Source organism: Hyla sarda, chromosome 4 (assembly GCF_029499605.1).
Source record: "Hyla sarda isolate aHylSar1 chromosome 4, aHylSar1.hap1, whole genome shotgun sequence".
Taxonomy (NCBI): Eukaryota; Metazoa; Chordata; class Amphibia; order Anura; family Hylidae; genus Hyla; species Hyla sarda.
In genome coordinates this window covers 252,769,611-252,789,833 of record NC_079192.1, presented here as the reverse complement: position 1 = coordinate 252,789,833, position 20,223 = coordinate 252,769,611, and the positions used below count along the sequence as shown (strand labels likewise).

General features: G+C 43.5%; 1 protein-coding gene and 1 long non-coding RNA gene across 2 annotated transcripts in view; one reads left to right on the top strand and one right to left on the bottom strand.

The window, feature by feature from the left end:
• LOC130369135 (uncharacterized) overlaps positions 1 to 10,756 on the top strand; it is a 35,822-nt gene extending 25,066 nt beyond the window's left edge. Inside the window, exons 2-3 of the long non-coding RNA XR_008892675.1 lie at positions 6,991 to 7,043; positions 10,512 to 10,756. This is a non-coding gene — a long non-coding RNA (uncharacterized LOC130369135). The remainder of the gene's footprint in view (positions 1 to 6,990; positions 7,044 to 10,511) is intronic.
• The window catches only part of CNTN1 (contactin 1), a 194,639-nt gene extending 181,050 nt beyond the window's left edge, over positions 1 to 13,589 (bottom strand). The window contains exon 1 of the mRNA XM_056573941.1: positions 13,345 to 13,589. The gene's annotated coding sequence lies outside the window, so the exon portion shown is untranslated. The remainder of the gene's footprint in view (positions 1 to 13,344) is intronic.
• Between the last annotated feature and the right edge of the window lie 6,634 nt (positions 13,590 to 20,223).

The window sequence follows — 20,223 nt, the reverse complement described above, 5'->3', positions numbered from 1 at the left end:
GTACATCGGAAACTGTCTATTAGAAAGGAAAGGGGGAGCATGGGGAGTGTTTGAACAGAAGGGAAAGGGAGGACACAATCAAAACTAACTTTAAATAAGTTAAATGGTAAAATCTTACCTGTCCTGTAAAAAAAACTTTTGACACGTTACAGAGACATTTCAAAAGTTTTGATCAGTTAGCGACCCAGTGCTCAGACCCCCAACTGATCAGAATGAGAGGAAGAAGTGCGAGGGGGGGAAACTCTCAGTGATTTTGTAGAGCCATTATAAGTCAATGCATTATAAAGTCATGGCCATAAATGTTGGCACCCCTGATATTTTTTAAGAAAATGAAGTATTTCTTACAGAAAAGGATTGCAGTAACACATGCTTTTCTATACACTTGTTTATTACCTTTGTGTGTATTGGAACTAAACCAAAAAGGGAGGAAAAAATCAAATTGGACATAATGTCACACCAAACTCCCAAAATGGGCTGGACAAAATTATTGGCACCCTTGACTTAATATTTGGTTGCATACCCTCTGGTAAAAATAACTGAAATCAGTCACTTCCTATAACCATCAATAAGCTTCTTACACCTCTCAGCCGGAATGTTGGACCACTCTTCCTTTGCAAACTGCTCCAGGTCTCTCTTATTGGAAGGCGCCTTTTCCCAACAGCAATTTTAAGATCTCTCCACAGGTGTTCAATGGGATTTAGATCTGGACTCATTGCTGGCCACTTCAGAACTCTCCAGCGCTTTGTTGCCATCCATTTCTGGGTGCATTTTGAAGTATGTTTGGGGTCATTGTCCTGCTGGAAGACCCAAGATCTCGGACACAAACCCAGCTTTCTGACACTGGGCTGTACAGTGCGACCCAAAATCCGTTGTAATCCTCAGATTTCATGATGCCTTGCACACATTCAAGGCACTTGGTGCCAGAGGCAGCAAAACAACCCCAAAACATCATTGAACCTACTACATATTTCACTGTAGGTACTGTGTTCCTTACTTTGTAGGTCTCATTCCATTTTCGGTAAACAGTAGAATGATGTGCTTTACTAAAAACCTCTATCTTGGTCTCATCTCAGATGTTTTCCCTGAAGGATTTTGGGTTACTCAAGTTCATTTTGGCAAAATGTAGTCTTGCTTTTTTATGTCTCTGTGTCAGCAGTGGGGTCCTCCTGGGTCTCCTGCCATAGCGTTTCATTTCATTTAAATGTCGACGGATGGTTCGCACTGACACTGATGCTCCCTGAGCCTGCAGGACAGCTTGAATATCTTTGGTACTTATTTAGGACTGGTTATCCACCATTCGAACTATCTTGCGTTGACACCTTTCATTAATTTTTCTCTTCCGTCCACACCCAGGGAGATTAGCTACAGTGCCATGGGTTGCAAACTTCTTGATAATGTTGCGCACTGTGGACAAAGGCAAATCTAGATCTCTGGAGATGGACTTGTAACCTTGGGATTGTTGATATTTTTCCATAATTTTGGTTCTCAAGTCCTCAGACAGTTCTCTTCTCCTCTTTCTGTTGTCCATGCTTAGTGTGGCACACACAGACAAACAATGCAAAGACTAAGTGAACTTCTCTCCTTTTTATCTGCTTTCAGGTGTGATTCATATATTGCCCACACCTGTTACTTGCCCCAGGTGAGTTTCACATGCTTGAAACAATCTTATTTTTCCACAATTTTGAAAGGGTGCCAATAATTTTGTCCAGCCCATTTTTGGAGTTTGGTGTGACATTATGTCCAATTTGCCTTTTTTTCCTTCCTTTTTGGGTTTAGTTCCCATACACACAAAGGGAATAAACATGTGTATAGCAAAACATGTGTTACTGCAATCCTTTTCTCTGAGAAATACTTCATTTTCTTTAAAAAATTTCAGAGGTACCAACATTTACAGCCATGACTGTATGATCTCTGCAAGCCATGGAGTGAAGTTCTCCTGATGGATTGTTCTCCTGATTATTGGGGGTCTCAGTACTCAGGCTTCTGCCACATATACAAAGATTTCTAAATGAAGTGAAGATGATTATGCTTTGGATAAACAAATATCTATCATGAGATAAGAAGTAATATAAGGGCAGACATGATGGACCAGGTTGTCTTTTTTTCCTGCAAGCTCCACTTCAATTCATAATAATAAAAAACAGTTTAAATAAACATCACCTCATCTGGGGTCCTTGGGTCGCTTTCTCATCCTCTGACACATATAGAACCCTACACACACAGCCTTCCGACTTGTCACCTGGATAGTAACTCGGACGTGTTGAACATCTTATACTACTGTCATGCTACCCGAGGGGAATCCGATCCGCACACCGCGCTGAGAGCCTGCTTCTAGCCAAGCCTGTTTTTCCCACCTCTTTTCCTCTTCCCTCCCTGCCCCTCTTCCCTACACCCCCCCCCCTCTCCTTTAATTTTTTTCCCCATTTCTTCTTCTTTTCCTCTGCTTCCTCTCTCTTTTGGTCCTTAACCCTTCTGTTCACCTACATACCGCTACCTTTTCCCCCTTCTTCTTATTTAGTTAATTAGTCACTTGGAGCCTCCGTTAGCATTCCACTACCGTATTTTTCGCCGTATAAAACGCACTTTTTCTTTCCCAAAACTGGGGGGAAAAAGTCGGTGCGTCTTATATGGCGAATACACCCCTATCGCGGCGGTCCCTGCGGCTATCAACGGCCGGGACCCGCGGCTAATACAGGACATCACAGATCGCGGTGATGTCCTGTATTAACCCTTCAGACGCGGCGATCAAAGCTGACCGCCGCGTCTGAAGGGAAAGTGACACTAACCCGGCTGTTTAGTCGGGCTGTTCGGGACGGCCGCGATTTCACCGCGGCGGTCCCGAACAGCCCGACTGAATAGCCGAGTTAGTGCTTACAGGACACCGGGAGGGACCTTACCTGCCTCCTCGGTGTCTTCTCCGTTCAGGGATCCCCTGTATGGCTGGCGCTCTCCTTCCTCGTCATCACGTCGTCGCGTATGTGCGTCGGCGTGAGTAACGACGTGATGACGGCGACGGAGAGCGAGGATACCCAGCCGGCAGCAGAGACGTTCAGCAGCAGGCCGGCAGCAGAGCGACGGGGACACAGCGACAGCGATGGAGCGACATCCAGGGCAGCGTGACGGGTCCAGAGCGGCGGGGACACGTGAGTATTAGCTACTATGCAGTGGTCTTCAATCTGCGGACCGCCAGATGCTGCAAAACTACAACTCCCAGCATGCCCGGACAGCCGTATGCTGGGAGTTGTAGTTTTGCAACATCTGGAGGTCCGCAGGTTGAAGACCACTATTGGGTTCAAAATCTAAAATTTTTTAGATTTTGCACCTAAAAATAGGGTGCGTCTTATACGCCGATGCGTCCTATAGGGAAAGAAATACGGTAATTGCGTGTTGAGGTCTATATTTTACTATCAAGTGCCACATTGGGTGCCCTGCCAAACACTGTCTATGACGCTATCTTCCCGCTGTATGGACTCCGCCTTCCTTATATCCCACCTGGATGGTTGGACTATGTGGCACAAATATGATTACTGTTCTGAAATACTTGTTGGCCTACTTTGGCTCTATGTTTCTATTGTTTATGTTGTACTGTTTTATGAAAAGAAATAAACCTTTTACTATGAAAAAAAAACTGTTTAATATTAAAAGTGTCTTTGTTGCCCACAGCAACCAATCAAGGCTGAGCTTTCATTTTACCAGAGCTCATTAAAATGAAAAGCTGAGATGTGATTGGTTTCTATGGGAACAAAAGAAAGTTTTACTATTAGACAGTATTTATTACCTCCCCCACTATTTTTATACCTAAAAACACAAAAATATGTATGCAGAGATCCTTTATGTTTGCTTACAAACTCTTTAACAGTTCTTGTTATTTTCAACGGACCATTTGGAATACCTGAGATATATATATATAGATGACTGGCAAACACAGCCGCCACGCACCCTCCATTCATGTCTATTGGAGGAGGCGCGACTAGCCGTTACGCCCTCTCCCATAGACATGAATGGAGGGGGCTTGGCGTGACATCATGCCACATGCCTCGAGATTGCGGGGGTCCCTGTGACCGGACCCCCGTGATCAGACATGTTATCCCCTATCCTTTGGACCCCCTGCTTTTCTTGGATTGTAATATGAAGAGTTGAAGATACAATATTTTTTATTTTATTTTTTACCAATCAGAATCAATTTAATTTAAAATTACCTGTTACTGTATTTTTTACATTTGTTTGAAAAGAGATTTGGAATATTTTTTTTTTTTTTGTAATACAGAAAGTATACTAATAGGACAGCCGCAACAGAGGAATACTCTATAAAAGTACTTAGAGGACAGGAAGATAGAGTTGTTGGAAAGAGTTAAAGGGGTACTCCCGTGGAAAATATTTTTTTTTTAAATCAACTGGTGCCAGAAAGTTAAACAGAATTGTAAATGACTTCTATTAAAAATCTTATTGCTTCCAGTACTTATTAGCTGCTGAATACTACAGAGGAAATGGTTTTCTTTCTGGAACACAGAGCTCTCTGCTGACATCATGACCACAGTGCTCTCTGCTGACATCTCTGTCCATTATAAAAACTGTCCAGAGTAAAAGGAAATCCCCATAGAAAACATATGCTGCTCTGGACAGTTCCTAAAATGGACAGAGATGTCAACAGAGAGCACTGTGCTCGTGATGTCAGCAGAGAGCTCTATGTTGCAAAAAGAAAAACATCTCCTCTGTAGTATTCAGCAACTAATAAGTACTGGAAGGATTAAGATTTTTTAATAGAAGTAATTTACAAATCTGTTTAACTTTCTGGCACCAATTGATTTAGAAAAAAAAGTTTTCCACGGGAGTACCCCTTTAAGGTGCCCATACAGTGTCAATAACTGTCAGCCGAAGGTTCAGTCTGCTGGCAGTTATCTCTCCCAGTTTCCGCATTCATTTCCTCCTTGGGGAGGGGATGGGTAAGCCACAGCCTGAACCTTCTTTTCCCCGCAATCATCTGTAAGTCGAGGGATTGCCATATACCTTAGTCAACCAAGGCAGTGGGTTTGGCCGTCAGTAGTCTAAGGTGTATGGGCACATTTAAATGAATCACATTCAGGTTTTGTTCTCTCTGTGGAATATAGAAATAATATATTGAATCTTAAATATTTGTTATCTTTAGTTTTAGGAGGATATTCTTAGTTATGTCATAGGAGGGGGGGATTGTATGTAATGCTAAACTAAGTAAAACCCCTGTGGACAGGCTGGTACCTATGACATTCAGAAGACTAAGATGACCGTGAATTTGAATCCTTAGGCATTTAAATTGTGCAGATGGTGTAACTGTGATATGCTGTGATCCAGCAGCAAAACTTTGAAACATGTATGAATCTTCAATACAATGACATGTTATAATGTGACACAACTAAATGTGACACAACTAAGGTGTGGATCTTCACAGTCTTGGAAAATTGGAAGTTTCCATGGAATAAAAACTGAGATTTTATGAATGGATTATATTGCAGTTAACTAAATAAAATAAAGAAATTATATATATATATATATATATATATATATATATATATATATATATACAGTCATGGCCACAAATGTTGGCACCCATGACATTTTTCTAGAAAATGAAGTATTTCTCACAGAAAAGGATTGCCGTAACACATGTTTTGCTATACACATGTTTATTCCTTTTGTGTGTATTGGAACTAAACCAAAGAAGGGAAGAAAAAAAGCAAATTGGACATAATGTCACACCAAACTCCAAAAATGGGCTGGACAAAATTATTGACACCCTTTCAAAATTGTGGAAAACTAAGTTTGTTTCAAGCATGTGATGCTGCTTTAAACTTACCTGGGGCAAGTAGGTGTGGGCAATATAAAAATCACACCTGAAAGCAGATAAAAAGGAGAGAAGTTAACTTAGTCTTTGCATTGTGTGTCTGTGTGTGCCAAACTAAGCATGGACGACAGAAAGAGGAGAAGAGAACTGTCTGAGGAAAATTATCAGCAATCTCAAGGTAATAAGTCCATCTCCAGAGATCTAGATTTGCCTTTGTACATAGTGCGCAACATTCTCAAGAAGTTTGCAACCCATGGCACTGTAGCTAATCTCCCTGGGCATGGATGGAAGAGAAATATTGATGAAAGGTATCAACGCAGGATAGTCCAGATGGTGGCTAAGCAGCCCCAAACAAGTTCCAAAGATATTCAAGCTGTCCTGCAGGCTCAGGGAGCATCAGTGTCAGCGCAAACTATCCGTCGACATTTAAATGAAATGAAACTATGGCAGGAGACCCAGGAGGACCCCACTGCTGACACAGAGACATAAAAAAGCAAGACCACATTTTGCCAAAATGAACTTCAGTAAGCCAAAATCCTTCTGGGAAAACATCTTGTGGACAGATGAGACCAAAATAGAGCTTTTTGGTAAAGCACATCATTCTACTGTTAACAGAAAACAGAATGAGGCCTACAAAGAAAAGAACACAGTACCTACAGTGAAATATTGTGGAGGTTCAATGATGTTTTGGGGTTGTTTTGCTGCCTCTGGCACTGGGTGCCTTGAATGTGTGCAAGGCATCATGAAATCTGAGGATTACCAACAGATCTAAATTCCTTTCAACACCTGTGGATATATCTTCCAATAAGAGAGACCTGGAGCAGTTTGCAAAGGAAGAGTGGTCCAACATTCCGGCTGAGAGGTGTAAGAAGCTTATTGATGGTTATAGGAAGTGACTGTTTTCAGTTATTTTTTCTAAAGGGTGTGAAACAAATATTAAGTTAAGGGTGTCAATAATTTTGTCCAGACCATTTTTGGAGTTTGGTGTGACATCATGTCCAAATAGCTTTTTTTCCTCCCTTTTTTTGGTTTAGTTCCAATACACACAAAGGGAATAAACATGTGTATAGCAAAACATGTGTTACTGCAATCCTTTTCTGTGATAAATAACAATTTCATAAATCAATATGTTAAGTTGAATGTATATTGAAATATTTATTCTCTTTGCTAAGCTCTTCAGGATGCGCAAATAGAATTGGGATACCCCTTGGAAACAAATATTCAGGTACAGGATATATAGATTATGTGATTAATATCTAAACAAATAGATACATTTGAATAAAACCATTCATTTGCAGTCCCTTGAATAAGATAAAACACCAAATGTCTGCAGTATACTGGGTAATGAAATATATTAATACTACATGTTCGATGACGTCATATGCGGTGGTATAGATAGAAGCCATAGCAAAAAACAGAATTAGGCTCCCCTGCACAAAAAAAATGTTCTTTCAATGCGATCCACACTTAGCTTATTGCCGTTTCCCCCTGATCTAATAGTCCCTGCCACCATTTTCTCTTTATTGTGCTAGTCAAACCCCCTTCTGCTAGAAGACTAGGGACAGCTCCAGTTGCATCTTTCCTTCCACACATGTGAACAGCTAAACATTACCAACACAGTGAGAGACTTCCACACAACCAGTCCTTACTGGGGTAGCATAGAGGACAAACCAGTTCATACTGGGGGAGCATAGAGGACAAACCATTTCTTACTGGGGGAGCATAGACGACAAACTAGTCCATACTGGGGGAGCATAGAGGACAAACCATTTCATACTGGGGGAGCATAGAGGACAAACCAGTCCATACTGGGGGAGCATAGAGGACAAACCATTTCTTACTGGGGGAGCATAGAGGACAAACCAGTCCATACTGGGGGAGCATAGAGGACAAACCCGTCCTTACTGGGGGAGCATAGAGGACAAACCAGTCCATACTGGGGGAGCATAGAGGACAAACCCGTCCTTACTGGGGGAGCATAGAAGACCAACCATGCACAGCATCCAGGAGGAGCTACAACACCAGCAGGATGGACCAGACATGTCATTGGAAGTGCTGTCTGTTTATTGACCAGCCAATTTCTGGCTCCAGCTATGATACAGTAACTATGTAGTTGTCTTCATTTCTCTCAGTTCAATTGCTAATAGTTGCTAAATAGAGATAGATACAGCCAGATACAACAGGACACACAAACTACTGGAGAAATTGAGATTTTAGTATTGATCAAATGTCAAAATATAGCATCATATAGCATGTTAATCGGTAAGGGGAACGTTATCACCTTGCTTTTTCCCTACAAAAAGAAACAATGAGTGCAGAGTTTATATCACAGCAATATCTCAGCAACTCCCTGTCACACACTGTGCTAACACAGGGCGGCATGAAGAACATTTTCCAGACATCTGTGGTAAACTCAATTTAGCAGCAAAAAATGTAATAAAATTGAGAATGGTGCAGACTGGGCAGCAATATCTGTTCTATCCACATTTGTCCAGCCCATGTTGTGACATGTCTATGGAAAATCATTGCAATAGGGTGAGGTTGCTTCTTAAAGGTTAAAGTTCCTTTGACTGATATTTGAAATGTCTGAAAAAGCTGCATTCACCTTGATATTTTATATTAAAGGGGTTGTGCGCTGCCCTGCCTTTCGGAGCTCCGCTCACAGCATCCAGAAGTTCATTACTCTGAACGCTGTGTGCGGGCTTCCGTGTTCGCGGCCGCCGGGTGTGACGTCACGGCCGGTCCCTCGTGACGTCTTGCACGCCCCCTCGTGACGTCTCACCCGCCCCCTCAACGGAAGTCTATGGGAAGGGGGCGCGACCGCTGTCACACCCCCTTCCCATAGACTTTGGTAGAGGGGGCGGGCGTGACGTCACGAGGGGGCGGGCGAGACGTCACGAGGGACAGGACATGACGTCACACCCGGCGGCCGCGAACACGGAAGCCCGCACACAGCGTTCAGAGTAATGAACTTCCGGACGCTGTGAGCGGAGCTCCGAAAGGCAGGGCAGCGCACAACCCCTTTAACATAGTGTATAAGGTGAGGTATCTCAAACAGGGTGCACAGTCTGTTATTTATTCTTGTATTTTATTTCTATCCTTATGTTGTGGCTCAATAGTGTTCTCATATCCTGCACTTTGCTTACTCATTGTAGCCATTCCTGTTGATATGCACTATGTCCCAATAATGATTACATCTGTGTCCCATATACATATGGAAATATTTTTGAGTATACCCCTCATTTTTAAACTCTGATATTTGCTTGCTTTTTAACATTGTATGTCTATTTTATATACATCTATTTTATATACATTTAATAAAGATTTCATGTGCATTTTCTATTCATGATTACCTTGTGTCCTATTTATTTGGTGATGGATAGTGTACACTAGGGATCGACCGATATTGATCTTTTAGGGCCGATACCGATAATCTGTGAACTTTGAGGCCGATAACTTATACCGATATTCCGGTATAAGTTATCGGCTAGTCGTAGAAAAACTCGCGGCACCGGCTTCTTTTCAAATGCTTTATTGTGCATATAACTTATAAACGCAACAATAAAGCATTTGAAAAGAAGCCGGTGCTGGGAGTTTTTCTACGACTGGATTTGCTATTATCCATGTGCACGGGGAATATCCAGTGCCGCCCTCTTACCTTTGTTTAAGTTATCGGCTATTCCCCCCCCCCCCTCCCCCGCAGAAGCCGCTGCAGATCAATGATTTAAAGCGGGCGCTTTAAATCAATGAACTGCAGCGGCTTTTGCGGGGCCAGAGTCCGCCACCACCACCCGCTTCTCTCCCCCTGCCTGTCCTGGGGTCTTCCTGAGTCCAACCACCACCGCCGCTGCCCCTCCCTGCCTATCCTCTTGCCAGAGACCACTGCCGCCTGCTTCTCTCCCCCTGCCGCTCCTGAGTCCAAACAACGATGCTGCCCCATTGCCTCCCCCCATCTCCGGTTTTATAATTACCTGTTCCCGGGGTCCACACTACTTCTTGCTCCGGCGGCGTCCTGAGCTGTCACTGAGCGCACTGACGGTAACATTGCGTTAAGGATGTCACTCGTCATTACGCAGCGCACAGCAACAGCGCAGGACGCCGCAGGAGCCAGAAGTAGCGTGGACCCCGGGAACAATTAATTATAAATACTCAGATGGGGGAGGCAATGGGGCAGCGGCGGAGGCGGTCTCTGGTCAGGGGGCAGGGCATTATCGGCAAGGTAATTGCCGATACCGATAACGTCCAAAATCGTGAATAATATCTGCCAAACCAATAATCGGTCGATCCCTTGTGTACACTTCTCTGTAATATTGGATCTAGAAAGTAGAACTGCTTTCATTACTTGCTGGATGCAGGCTCTATTTGTCTGAGAAATCATCCCCTGCAAAAGGCCTCATTGGCTCTAATATCATCTATAAAGACCACTGCCAGAGCAGCGGATCTTCTTCATACAGAGGGCCAAGCAAATTGCTAGAAACTTCTGTGCTGTCACAATGATAAGAACAACAACACTTTTGCATGGACTATACCGAGATGCAGTTCTATATGAAATGACATGTCTAGCCCCTATACCTGAGAATGGCGCATGAATATTTATACTACCCTGATCATAGTCCAACATCTATGCCTCTTATCTGTTCTTATGCGGATTCTTGCACATAGTAACCCCCCCCCCCCCCAATTTAATTTACAGAAAATCTCAAGAACGTGTGAAATATTAATGAAGATGATGGCATACGTTTTCCCACAATGCAACAAAATCCAAATCAATTCTATGAGGTTTAGATGTGCAGTGAAATAATCCATGCCTTCCCTATGTAATTGAATTTCTTTGGGACTGCTCTATAATGTCAGCCTTAATTACTGTACATTTAGTGACGCTCTCCCAGATATGAGCAGGGAACAATGGCACCAGGCCAGAACTGGGCGGTATGCTGTCTTGGCAAAATGATGGAAGGAAGAAGCATGATGGCATTTTGGATGCACTGTGTAGCTCAGTGTTTCCCAACCAGGGTGCCTCCAGCTGTTGCAAAACTACAACCCCCAGCATGTCTGGACAGCCGAAGGCGGTCCAGGCATGCTGGGAGTTGTAGTTTTGCAACAGCTGGAGGCACCCTGGCTGGGAAACACTGGTGCAGCTTGTAAGATGAAGCCGGTATATAGCACTGAATGTGTGTGTATGTGTGTGTGCACTGAAATAAATACAATTTCTGTACTGATATAGTGCAGTAGCTAAATAAATAAATAAAAATAAATAAATATAAAGAAATAAAATAAAATAAATACAATTTCTGTACTGATATAGTGCAGTAGCTAAATAAATAAATAAATAAATAAATTAAAATAAATAAATACATTAAATAAAATAAATACAATTTCTGTACTGGTATAGTGCAGTATCTAAATAAATAAAAAATTAAAATAAATACAATTTCTGTACTGATATAGTGCAGTATCTAAATAAATAAAAAAATAATAAATAAATAAATTAAAATAAATACAATTTCTGTACTGATATAGTGCAGTAGCTAAATAAATAAATAAATAAAATAAATTAATTAATTTAAATAAATAAATTAAATAAAATAAATACAATTTCTGTACTGATATAGTGCAGTATCTAAATAAAAAATAAAATAAATAAATGAATTAAAATAAATCAAATAAATAAATAATAGGTGTGTGTGAAGATGAATTATATAACATATACATATTATGAATATTTTATAATATTGTTAAAGAATTTGCTTCTGGTGTATCGGACATCGCTCAGGAGAAGATGTATTTTCCCTTTCTGCTGTGACATTTCTAGATGCACCATTAGATACTATGAGAGTAGAGGGGGGGGGGGGGGAGGGGGGGTTATATTTGATAATGACAAATAATTCCCAAGTGAATGCCTCTTCTCACCAGCAGGTGTTACTGCAACCAGTGGGGACTTCAGATCATGACACTGCCCAGACATCACATACATGTCTTTACTATCATGTTACACATGCAGGGTACAGAGAGAGAGGGGGCTCTTTGGTGGCCAGAATAAAGGAGCAGATGCTGGGGGTTGATCCAGAGAAGTCACACTCTCCATAATGTGACAGTGTCTGGGGAATTCTAGGACTACAGTCTATATTACAATCAGCGCCCTGTGAAGCCCACTAATATATTCACACAATAACCTGCATTGATCATTAAGAGAGTGTCATTCCAGTACACAGCGCACGGTTGGTTAGCCATTTCTATGGAGGTTCCTATAAAACAGACACTTGCATTTCAATGAGCCCTATTATTAAAAATCAACATTTCTGCACCCTTGCTGTGTGACGAGACCCTGGGCCAGTGTTTCCCAACCAGGGTGCCTCCAGCTGTTGCAAAACTACAACTCCCAGGGTCAAAGGCTGTCCGGACATGCTGGGAGTTGTAGTTTTGCAACAGCTGGAGGCCCCCTGGTTGGGAAACACTGCCCTGAGCAGAGAATTAATCTTCTTAGGGGGAGAACCAAGGCTGATTACTTCTGGTGAGGGCTGATCCCCAGCCTTTAATATCCACATCAATCACAATGAATTCCACTTCCAGGACCAGGATGGATAAAGTGCCATACATTCCATCTGTAGTGACACTCCTTCCTAAGGTGTAGAGGTGACAATGACACCTAGCCACTCACCAAGACATGGCCAAGAAAACCCTCCCTGTTCATCGCAATAAACCCATCGCTGCTTAGTAGAAAGGCAAACTGCACATTATTTGCTCCGATCCGATAGAAAAGCATTGATGGCTAAGGGTGTGAATGGTACCATTTTTTTTTTTTTCCATGACATGGGGGGGGGGGGGGGGGTGAGTTGGTATAATTTAGCTTAGATTTCTATTCTACAGCATGTAATGACCTGATAATGGCACACATGTCATATATATATATATATATATATATATATATATATATATATATATATGTAGCCATATTAGTCCAGTGATGCAGAGGCAAATCTACCTTATCTATGTAGGCTATGTTCCCATAGCTGGACAGTTTATGGCCTATCTTAATGTGAATTCTCCACATCTATTGTCTTAACCCCTGCAAATCTGTGAGATTTTAACCTGTGTCTTCTGCTCCTGAGCTTAGATTTGCTTTGGACTTGATAAAGGGAGGAATCCCAACAGCTTGTCTCTACAAGATTCTGTTAGTCCAATAAAAAAGATACCGCAACACACACATATATATATATATATATATATATATATATATATATATGACTGTGCTCCTCATTTTAATATGATCACCATTTGTGGGTGAAGGATGCTCCTCTAAAAGGAGCATAGAATGGGAGCCCTGATTTGGAGGACCCCAGGCTCCCAGCATCAGATGAGCATTAGCATGCTGAGCACCAGGGCTTCTTCTGCACAGCTCCATGGCAGCAGTAGTCACCAGCCATGTCTTGCAGCGCATCCTGCTCATCGCCAGCTCAGCCTGTGCCCTTCAGCATGCCCTGGCATCCCCTACACATCACAGTTAATCCTGGGAAAATGGGTCCTACCTTCCCGCTGCAGCAGTGCACTGTCACCAGAGGAGCTCCGAGCACCTGGGGAAGCCCCCTCCCCCTGCTTTGCTTCGCTTTGCCCGCAGTCCCAGCCCAGCCAGCCCTTTCTGCAGCTCTGCACCCTCCCCGTGCCGTTATTGGGAGGCCGGGCAGGCAGACGGCTCGGCTAGAGGTGGGGAGCAGCCATTGGCTGTCAGTGATGTCACTAGAGGCCGTCCCGAGGAGCAGGGCTGCCAGCTGCAGTGTGTCCGCAGTTCCCGGGGTTCTGAAGTTCTCCCTCTCTCTGCTGGTACAGAATGGCTGCTAGTTGCTGCAGCCTGTGCTCTTTGCTATGTTAATGTAGCAGAGGCGATTGTTGAAAAAAAAATTAATAAATAAGAATGATGTTGTACAGGTGAGCACAGGCTGTGCTCTGCTATTTTAATGTAGCAGAGGTTATTGTGTTCAGCTATGTTAATGCAGCAGAGGAGATTGCGCACTACTATGTTAATGAAGCAAAGGTGATTGTATTATGCTAAGTCAGTGTTTCCCAACCAGGGTGCTTCCAGCTGTTGCAAAACTACAACTCCCAGCATGCCCGGACAGCCTTCGGCTGTCCGGGCATGCTGGGAGTTGTAGTTTTGCAACAGCTGGAGGCACACTGGTTGGGAAACACTGTGCTATGTTTATGTAGCAGAAGCCATATTGTTCAGCTATGTTCACCCCTTAAAGGGGTACTCCGGTGGAAAACTTTCGTTTTTTAAAATCAACTGGTGCCAGAAAGTTAAAAAGATTTGTAAGTTACTTCTATTAAAAAAATCTTAATCCTTCCAGTACTTATTAGCTGCTGAATACTAGAGAGGACATTCTTTTCTTTTTGGAACACAGAGCTGTCTGCTGACATCATGACCACAGTGCTCTCTGCTGACATCTCTGTCCATTTTAGGAACTGTCCAGAGCAGCATATGTTTGCTTTGGGGATTTTCTCCTACTCTGGACAGTTCCTAAAATGGACAGAGATGTCAGCAGAGAGCACTGTGGTCTTGATGTCAGCAGAGATCTCTGAGTTCCAAAAAGAAAAGAATTTCCTCTGTAGTATTCAGCAGCTAATAAGTACTAGAAGATTTTTAAGATTTTTTTAATAGAAGTAATTTACAAATCTGTTCAACTTTCTGGCACCAGTTGATTTAAAAAAAACTAAAGTTTTCCACCAGAGTACCCCTTTAACCTCTTAAGGACCCTTGACGTACGCGTACGTCATGACACCCTGGTACTTAAGTACTCATGACATACGCGTACGTCATGGAGAATTCCGGCCCCTGCCGCACGCCGGGCAGGTATCGGACCGGGATGTCTGCTGAAATCATTCAGCAGGCATCCCGTGCAAACGCCCAGGGGGGGTCATTAGACCCCCCATGTCGGTGATCGTGGCAAACGCAAGTGAATTCACACTTGCAATTTGCTCAATTCCGGGTCATTACGGGTCTATGGTGACCCGGAATATAAGGGGGATCGCAGTTGTCTAAGACACCTACGATCCCCCGCAAGGGATAGGAGTGAGGTGGCAGGGGTGCCACCCCTCCTATCCCTGCTATTGGTCGCCAGAAGTGACGACCAATAGCAGATCGGGGGCAGGGGGTTAACTTTCGTTTTCCCCCGTTCTGCCCAAGTACAATAGGCGGGGCAGGACGGGGAAACAACACAGGACCGGCGCCAAAGATCCACTTACCCATCCAGGCGGGCAACGGAGGAAGCGGGCGATGCCCAGACAGCTGTTTGGGCATGCTGGAATATGTAGTTTTGCAACAGCTGGAGGGCTACAGTTTGAGACCATTATACAGTGGTCTCTAAACTGTAGCCCTCCAGATCTTGCAAAACTACAACTCCTAGCATGCCCAAACAGGTGTTTGCTGTCTAGGCATGCTGGGATTTGTAGTTTTGCAACAGCTGGAGGACCACAGTTTGGAGATCACTTTGCAGTGTTCTCTAAATCTGTAGCCCTCCAGTTGTTGCAAAACTGCAAATCCCAGCATGCCCAAAGAGCAAACAGCTGTCTCGGCATTCTGGGAGTTGTAGTTGTGTACCTCCAGCTATTGCATAACTACATCTCCCAGCATGCCCTTCGGCGATCAGTACATTCTGGGAGTTGTAGTTTTGCAACAAATGCACACTGGTTGGAAAATACTGAGTTAGGTAACAGAACCTAACTGAAGGTTTTCCAACCAGTGTGCCTCCAGCTTTTGCAAAAATACAACTCCCAGCATGCACGGTCTGTCAATACATGCTGGGAGTTGTAGTTTTGAAACAGTTGGAGGTTTGCCCCCCATTTGTGAACGTACAGGGTACATTCACACGGGCAGGCTTACAGTAAGTTTCCTGCTTCAACTTTGGGCTGCAGCAAATTTTTCACCGCAGCGCAAATTCCTAGCGGGAAACTCACCATAACACGCCAGTGCGAATGTACCCTAAAAAAACTACACTACACTACACTAACACATAATAAAGGGTAAAACACTACATATACACCCCCTTACACTGTCCCCCACCAATAAAAATTAAAAACGTATTGTATGGCAGTGTTTCCAAAACAGAGCCTCCAGCTGCTGCAAAACAACAACTCCCAGCATTTCCGGACAGCCACTGACTGTTCAGGCATGCTGGGAATTTAGCAACAGCTGGAGGCACCCTGTTTGGGAATCACTGGCTTAGAATACCCCTATGTCCACCCCTATGCAATCCCTAATTTAGTCCTCAAATGCGCATGGAGCTCTCTCACTTTGGAGCCCTGTCGTATTTCAAGGAAACAATTTTGGCCCACATATGGGGTATCTCTGTACTCGGGAGAAATTGCACTACAAATTTTGGGGGGCTTTTTCTCCCTTTACCCCTTATGAAAAGGAAAAGTTCGGGGCTACAATAGCTTGTTAGTGTAAAAAAAAAAAATAATGTTTACACTAACATGCTGGTTTTGCCCCATACTTTTTATTTTCACAAGCGTTAAAAGGAAAAAAAGACCCCCAAAATTTGTAACGCAATTTCTCCTGAGTACAGAAATACCCCATATGTGGGCGTAAAATGCTCTGCGGGTGCACAACAAGGCTCAGGAGTGAGAGTACACCATGTACATTTGAGGCCTAAATTGGTGATTTGCACAGGGGTGGCTGATTTTATAGCGGTTCTGACATAAACGCAAAAAAAAGAAATACCCACATGTGAACCCATGTGGCCCCATTTTGGAAACCACACCCCTCACGTAATGTAATAAGGGGTACAGTGAGCATTTACGCCCCACAGGTGTCTGACAGATGTAATTTTTCATTTGCACAGCCCACTGTTCCAAAGATCTGTCAAACGCCAGTGGGGTGTAAATACTCACTGCACCCCTTATTAAATTTTGTGAGGGGTGTAGTTTCCAAAATAGGGTCACATGTGGGGGGGGGGTCCACTGTTCTGGCACCATGGGGGGCTTTGTAAATGCACATGGCCCCTGACTTCCATTCCAAACAATTTTTTTTCCCAAAAGCTCAATGGCGCTCCTTCTCTTCTGAGCATTGTAGTGCACCAGCAGAGCACTTGACGTCCACACATGGGTTATTTCCATACTCAGAAGAGATAGGGTTACACATTTAGGGGGGCATTTTGTCCTATTACCCCTTGTAAAAAAAAATAATTTGAGGGAAAACTAGCATTTTAGTGAATAAAAAATTAAAATCATTTACACATCCAACTTTAACGAAAAGTCGTCAAACACCTGTGGGGTGTTAAGGCTCACTGGACCCCTTGTTAAGTGCCTTGAGGGGTGAAGTTTCCAAAATAGTATGCCATGTGTTTTTTTTTTTTTTTGCTGTTCTGGCACCATGTGACATGCCCCCCAAAAGCCATTTCAGAAAAACTCACTCTCCAAAATCCCACTGTCAAACCTTACCTTCTGAGCTCTCTACTGCGTCCGCCGAACACTTGACATACACATATGAGGTATTTTCTTACTCGAGAGTGGGTTACACATTTTAGGAAGATTTATCTCCTTTAACCCCTTGTAAAAATTCAATAACTGGGTCTACAAAAACATGCTAGTGTAAAAAATGAAGATTTTGAATTTTCTCCTTAAATTTGCTGCTATTCCTGTGAAACACCTAAAGGGTAAACAAACCTTTTGAATGTCACTTTGAATACTTTGAGGGGTGCAGTTTTTATAATGGGGTCATTTGTGGGGTATTTCTAATATGAAGGTCCTTCAAATCCACTTCAAAACAGAACTGGTTCCTGAAAAATTTCGATTTTGAATTTTTTTTGAAAAAGTTGAAAATTGCTGCTATACTTTGAAGCCCTCTGATGTCTTCCAAAAGTAAAAACATGTCAACTTTATGATGGAAACATAAAGTAGACATATTGTATATGTGAATCAATATATATTTTATTTGGAATATTCCTTTTCCTTATAAGCAGAGAGCTTCAAAGTAAAAAAAAATGAAAAAGTTTGAATTTTTTCATAAAATTTTGGAATTTTTCACCAAGAAATGATGCAAGTATCGACACAATTTTACCACTAACATAAAGTAGAATATGTCGCGAAAAAACTGTCTCGGAATCAGAATGAAAGGTAAAAGCATCCCAGAGTTATTAATGTTTAAAGTGACAGTGGTCAGATGTGCAAAAAATGGCCGGGTCCTACAGTGAAAATTAAGGGGTTAAGGACCAAGCGTTTTTCTGTTTTTGCACTTTCGCTTTTTTCCTCCTTACCTTTTAAAAATCATAACCCTTTCAATTCTGCACCTCAAAATCCATATGAGGGCTTATTTCTTTGCGCCACCAATTCTACTTTGTAATGACATCAGTCATTTTACCCAAAAATTTACGGCGAAACGGGAAAAAAAATCATTGTGCGACAAAATTGAAGAAAACAACACCATTTTGTAAATTTTGGAGGCTTCTGTAAATTTTTCGGCAAAAATGACACTTTATCTATATTCTGTAGGTCCATACGATTAAACTGATACCCTACTTATATACCGCATTTATCGGCATATAACACGCACTTTTTAGGCAAAAATTTTTAGCCTAAAGTCTATGTGCGTGTTATACGCCAATACACCCCTAGGAAAGGCAGGGGGAGAGAGGCCATCGCTGCCCGCTTCTCTCTCCCTGCCTTTCCTGGGGTCTAGAGCCCTGCTGCCGGCCCTTCTCTCCCCCTGGCTATCGGCGCCGCTGCCCGTTCTGTCCCCCTGACTATCGGTGCCGGCACCCCATTGCCGGCGCCGATAGCCAGGGGGAGAGAAGCGGCGCCGACAGCCAGGGGGAGAGAAGGGGCAGCTGCCCCGTTGCCTCCCCCCATCCCCGGTGGCATAATTACCTGTTGCCGGGGTCGGGTCTGCGCTGCTGCAGGCCTCCGGCGTGCGTCCCCTGCGTCGTTGCTATGCGCTGCACGGCGCGGCGCATGACGTCAGTGCGCCGCGGCGTGCATAGCAACGATGCAGGGGACGCACGCCGGAGGCCTGCAGCAGCGCGGACCCGACCCCGGCAACAGGAAATTATGCCACCGGGGATGGGGGGAGGGAACAGGGCAGCGGCGCCGGCAATGGGTGCCGCTGCCCTTTCTCTCCCCCTGGCTGTCGGTGCCGCTTCTCTCCCCCTGGCTATCGGCACCGGCAATGGGGCGCCGACACCGATAGTCAGGGGGACAGAACGGGCAGCGGCGCCGATAGTCAGGGGAGAGAAGGGCCGGCAGCAGGGCTCTAGACCCCAGGAAAGGCAGGGGGAGAGAAGACGGCCTCTCTCCCCCTGCCTTTCCTGGGGGTGTATCGGGGTATACACCAGCACACACGCACCCTCATTTTACCATGGATATTTGGGTAAAAAACTTTTTTTACCCAAATATCCTTGGTAAAATGAGGGTGCGTGGTATACCCCGATAAATACGGTAGGTTTGATTTTGTCGTACTTTTAGAAAAAATCATAACTACAGGCACGAAAATTTATACATTTAAAATTGTCCTCTTCTGACCCCTATAACTTTTTTATTTTTCTGCATACAGGATGTTATGATGCTAATTTTTTTGCAAAGTGATCGGAAGTTTTAATCAGTACCATTTTTGTTTTGATCAGTCTTTTTGATCGCTTTTTATTCCTTTTTTTATGGTATAAAAATTTACCAAAAATACGCTATTTTGGACTTGGGAATTTTTTTGCGCGTACACCATTGATCATGTGGTTTAATATACAATATATTTTTATAGTTCGGACATTTACGCATGCGGCGATACCACATATGTTTATTTTTATTATGTTTATATATTTTTGATATGGAATTTGGGAAAAGGGGGTGATTTAAACTTTTATTGAGGAAGGGGTAAATGTGTGTGTTTTTAAACTTTTTTTAAACTGAATTTTTTTACACTTTTAGTTCCTTAGGGGAATTTTAGGAGGAATCATTTGATTCCTCATACAGATCAATGTGGTTCTATAAAACCACATTGTTCTGTGTGCTCTGCGCTCGATTGATAAAGCCTGGTCCTGCCAGGTTTTATCATTCAGAGCGCAGGAGCCAGCATGGAAGGAGAGGTAAGCCCTCAGGCTACCTCCACAGTGGATCGTCCACTGTCCACCCAAACCCCCACCCCCGCAATTGCGCTGCGGGAGGGCGATCCACCCCACTGGACCACCAGGGATGGGATACAGGCTCCTTTAGACGCAGCTGTCAGCTTCGACAGCGGCAATCTAAAGGGTTAATAGCTGGACACATGTTGGCTATTAACGCCGGCCCACAGCTACAGGAATCAGCTGGGGCCGGCCGGCATGACGCGGGCTCGAGTCGGGAGCCCGTTTCATACCCCGTTAACGGCCGTTGAACGAATATACACATCCATGGTAGTTAAGGGGTTAATGTAGCAGTGCTTTGGA